Raw genomic sequence first — 5,769 nt, 5'->3', positions numbered from 1 at the left:
TACAACATTCCTTTCCTTCCTTCTTTCTTCCTTCCTTCCTTCCTTTCTATCTTTCTTCCTTCCTTTCTTTCTTTCTTTCTTTTGTTTTTGTTTGTTTGTTTGTTTTTTGAGACAGGGTTTCTCTGTTTAGCCCTGGCTGTCCTGGAACTCACTCTGTAGATGAGGCTGGCCTCAAACTCAGAAATCTGCCTGCCTTTGCCTCCCAAGTGCTGGGATTAAAGGCATGCATTCCACCACTGCCTGGCTCCTTACAACATTTCTAATCACAGAAGCTGTGGAGCGCTGCTGCGCCTTAAAGATGGCACCTGCCAGTCTTCTGCTAAGGAGTACACAAGTCCTTATTTGGCAAGAGGGTTGCACCTGCCAGTGGTCTGATCTTTCGTCATGAGGCTATAGCCAATGATAGCGCAAGACGTGGTATGGGCTCATGGGCAGTCCTACGAAGGGTATTTAAGCAGCACTCAGGGACCATTCAGGGGCACACCCTTGATTCTCGTGTAACTAACAGCTCCTGAGTAAACTGTTGCCGGAAGGAACTGGTGTGCTAGTCTTTCTTTCCTGCTGGTCAGGGTGATCAGCGCTGCACAAGAAGCCACGCTGCGCCTGCCAAACTCAGTTATCCTTCAGCCCCAACCACTAGAAAACATCTGTGATGGATAGATGTGACCCATCCCTACCCCAGAAACCACTCAATAAGGATTGCTAGATGCGTGAACATCCAGGAGTATGTGGATTCCATTTGGACCAGGAAGGATTCTGGTGGCCATTGCTTAGACCCACCAATGGGATCTTACTAGATAAGTCCATCATAAAACTTCCAAATCCTGACAAATAAATGGGCAAACAGGCAAAATGATAGTTTTCTAGCATTGTTACAGGCACTAGAATTCATCAACTGTCAAGGAGGAAACATTGTTCTGGCTCACAGTTTTCCAGGCTCAACTGATCCATTGCTCTCTGGCCTCTGATGAGGCAGGATGTCATGGCAGGGAGTTAATGATGGAGCCAAGCACCTTACCTGATGGCCAGAACACAAGAAGAGGAGAGAAAAGATCACCTACCCATGATCCTCTATGTGGGCATACTCCTAGTGGCCCAAGACTCCCGTTAGGCTCCATTTTTTAAAGGTACCACCCATCCCCAGCAGTACCACACTACTGACCAATCCTTTAACACACAGGCTCCTAAGATCCAAACTGTAACACCAGGACAAGAAGCTAAAGTAACCCCATAGATTAGAAATCCATCCCTCATTATTTACTAGGGCCGTTACAAAGAAATGCAGAACTATATATGTTGACACAGTTAAAGCTGGGTTAGCCATCGACAAGAAACTCTCTGGGTATATGTAGTACTCTGACAGAGGCACAAATGGCTTTGCCTTGTGCCTGGTCCATTTTCTGTATTAGTACAAAATCAAGTAAAAATGCTTCCTTGGGAATAAAAGACCCTTCCGCTTCATGGTATACACTGTTCATTATTGGCTGAAGTTGTTACAAAGGACATTTCAGAAATTAATTTTAGATAAAAGACAATGAACATCCAGGAGTATGTGAATTCCATTTGGACCAGGAAGGATTCTGGTCGCCATTGCTTAGACCCACTAATGGGATCTTACTAGATAAGTCCATCATAAAACTTCCAAATCCTGACAAAAAAAATGGGAAAACAGGCAAAATAAATAAGCATCCTACACTCTTCTCATCCTTCCAAGCATGAGACATAAAGGTGATATACATCAGAATTAAACTCTTGCAAACATGCCCATCAAAGGTTTGCTGAGTCAGCACATCCTTGCTAATGGTACCTGCCTAGCATCCTTGCTACATGGGATTTTCTCAGTGATATTTTAAAATAATGTCTGCCATTATTATTAATTATAGAGCACTTTGACGAGGTAGTTGACAATGTATTAAACAGGTACTCTCTCAGATAGGTTTACAATCTATAAAAATATGTTGATCTAACTTTCCAGCAATTACTCCCTCGGTCCCTCCTCCCTTCCCTTCCCCCTCACCTCCTCATGTTCTCTCTGAGCACATTCATTCATATCACAAGTCTGCCAGATACCTATGCCAGAGGCATGTCTGTCTCTGCTTTCTTCTTCCCCAGAGAGCTTGGACATCCCTCCTTTCCCATTTCTCTTCTACTCCCTGAATTCCCCCTTTCTTCTCTCTCCTTCCTCGGCCACCAAAATTCAGAGCACCACCCTGCACATCTGTCATTGTTTTGGTATGTAGTATTTTATGCAGACACCTGCAGAACTGCCCAGAGTGTCCACTAGGTGAAACTATAAAAAGAACTTCGAAGCTGAGAAGAGGGGGCGGGTTGAAGAAGAGGGGGCAATGGGTGGGACACAATAAAAGTCCATTCAAACTTATGTGAAAATGTACCTATAAAACTCGATATTGTAGGCAATGAATATACACCAATTTAATGGGGGTGGGGGGACAGTCTGGAGAGATAGCTCAACAGTTAAGAGCACTGGCTGTTCTTCCAGAGGACCACAGTTGGATTTCTAGCACCCACACAGAAGCTCACAACTCTCTGTAACTCAAATCCCAGGGGATCCAATGCCCTCTTTTGGCCTCTAGGGGCAGCAAGTATTTACATAGTCCATTGACATCGATACAGACAAAAACTATCATATTCATAAAACAATTCTAATTTTTCCCCAAAGAAAAAATATGTAAATCTTTTCTCTTCCTCAAAAAAAAAAATCACAAATGTTTGATATGGAGAATACTTGTAACTACAAAAACATCCCTACCCTTTCTTCCTCAGTCCCTCTCAATTCTACAGCCTGATGTGATCATTTGCAGGCACTTGCCACCCAGTCAGTCTCCACGGAGCTCCAAAATCTATTCTCAAAGTCTGTATACTTGCAGGGAACATACTGCATGCAGTCGGAACTACCTTAGAACTGAGAACTCCAAGGTCACAGTGATATTCGAGAGACACAAAGACCAACCTGGTAAAATAAGTAAATAAGTAAACAATTGGGCTGGGGGAGATGGCAGTCTTATTAGAGAAGGGTTTCTGGGTAATAGGAAACAAACAAAAAGAAAAAAATACCATGAGAAATCAACCAAAATAAAATTAGGAAACACGGAACTGCAGATAAAGAAGAATCCGAAGTAAATGCAGCAAAAGCAGGAGACAATTCTGGAAAGTCAATTGATAAAATGTACAGCGAGCACTGAACCAACACCAATCAATACAGCTCAGGACAAACCGGATCACTGCCTAATAACCACATCACATCCATTTTATGGTACTATCTATCATGAGAGCAGCAGGATGCAGCGGGCAGCAATTTCCCAAGCTGCACACTCCAGCGGCCTGGCTTGAGCATGGGGCTTAACGGAGAAATGGGGTGCTTGTCGCTGTGATAAAGAGAGAAAGCAGCAGAAAAATCACTTGCAGAACAGCCCGAAGCTCCATTAAATACAAATCTGGATGATGTTAAAGGGTTGGGGTCGAGGAAAAGGACCAACGTGTTCCTGGGGAGGTACCTGGAGCATGCCTGCTCATATTCCAAGTCAGATTGAAAAGCCCCGTGGGCTTCTCCCACAGTGTGTTACAGAGGAAGAAATCGATTGTAATCAGAAGTGGGAGATGAGGCAGGGAAAAGAACAGGAGGGAATTTGAATCATTAACAGCATCATGATGGGAGTAACTGGGATCAGTGGGACCCAGGCCCGCAGGAACTCTTCCAGTCCAGTGGCATGGGTTCCTTCCAGTCTGTGTGGGCCAGTGCCCTAAGGAGACCTTGGACGCAAATTCTGAAACCAGTCCCACAACACCCAGAGTAAGCTCTACTCCCGGGTGCTCTAATGGGCCCAGGATCACAGGATCACAGGATCCCAGAATAACAAGATCACAGGAAGGACAGGCTTCAGTCAGATATAGCCAGGGCAGGTAGCAGTAGAGATAACCAGATTGGTGGTGGGGGTGGGGAGGTAGGGAGAAGCATAAGAACATAAGCAACAGAAACCAAGGTTCCTTGGCATCATCAGAACCCAATTCTCCCACCATAGCAAGTCCTGGACACATCATCACACTGGAAAAGCAAGATTCAGATCTAAAATCACCTCTTATGATGATGATAGAGGACTTTAAGAAGGACATAAATAACTCCCTCAAAGAAATACAGGAGAACACAGGTAAACAGCTAGAAGCCCTTCAAGAGGAAACACAAAAATCCCTTAAAGAACTACAGGAAAACACAATCAAACAGGTGAAGGAAATGAACAAAACCATCCACGATCTAAAAATGGAAATAGGAACAATAAAGAAATCACAAAGGGAGACAACCCTGGAGATAGAAAACCTAGGAAAGAGATCAGGAGCCATAGATGCAAGCATCACCAACAGAATACAAGAGATAGAAGAGAGAATCTCAGGGGCAGAAGATACCATAGAAAACATTGACACAACAGTCAAAGAAAATGCAAAATGCAAAAAGCTCCTAACCCAAAACATCCAGGAAATCCAGGACACAATGAGAAGACCAAACCTAAGGATAATAGGTATAGAAGAGAATGAAGACTCCCAACTTCAAGGGTCAGTAAATATCTTCAACAAAATTATAGAAGAAAACTTCTCTAACCTAAAGAAAGAGATGCCCATAAACATACAAGAAGCCTATAGAACTTCAAATAGACTGGACCAGAAAAGAAATTCCTCCTGTCACATAATAATCAAAACAACTAATACACTAAACAAAGAAAGAATTTTAAAAGCAGTAAGGGAAAAAGATCAAGTAACATATAAAGGCAGGCATATCAGAATTACACCAGACTTCTCACAGACTATGAAAGCTAGAAGATCCTGGGCAGATGACATACAGATCCTAAGAGAGAATCTCAGGGGCAGAAGATACCCCTGAGTAGAACACGGGCTACTATACGAAGCAAAACTCTCAATTACCATAGGTGGAGAAAACAAGATAATCCATGACAAAACTAAATTTATGCAATATCTTTACACAAATCCAGCCCTACAAAGGACAATAGAGGGAAAACACCAACATAAGGAGCAAAACTACACTCTAGAAGAAGCAAGAAAGTAACCTTAAAACAAACCCACACAAACATAATTCTGTCTCTAACAACAAAAATAACAGGAAGTAACAATTACTTTTTCTTAATATCTCTTAATATGAAAATTAATATTACCAACATATCCTAATCGATTCAAATTCAAAAGTATGAGGAATTGAAAATTTGTTAGCTGCCGTGACTTTCTAAGGCGGGACCAGCCAAGAGGCACAGGCCTCACAAGTCGCACAAGCCTGCCTACAGGAAGTGCCTTAACCCAGGAACTCTGGCAAGATCTGCCATTTTCTCTCCAGTGACTCTCTAAGCCAGGAGGCACAGGTCTCTCTAGTAGAAGGGGAGACACAGGGCAGCAGGGACAGGATCCTCTCAGCATCCAAGTGACAGCTATGCATCAGTAACCCTCTCTGCCCCTTCCCTGCCACCAGGGAGTGCTTTAACCCAGGGACTCACCTATCTGTGCCCTTCAAAGGGAAATAAATGGAAAACTCCAACACAAGAAGGGGAACTACATCCCAGAAAAAGCAAAAATGTAATCTTCCAACGAAACTAAAAGAAGATAGCCACATGAACGGAATTCCAGCTCTAACAACAAAAATAACAGGAAGCAACATGATAAAAGTCTTGGAAAGATCAGGGACTCAAGGCCCATACTTAAACATAGTAAAAGCAATATAGAGCAAACCAGTAGCCAACATCAAACTAAATG

This window comes from Mastomys coucha, unplaced genomic scaffold, assembly GCF_008632895.1.
Source record: "Mastomys coucha isolate ucsf_1 unplaced genomic scaffold, UCSF_Mcou_1 pScaffold7, whole genome shotgun sequence".
NCBI lineage: Eukaryota > Metazoa > Chordata > Mammalia > Rodentia > Muridae > Mastomys > Mastomys coucha.
Note: the sequence above shows the minus strand (reverse complement) of the source record.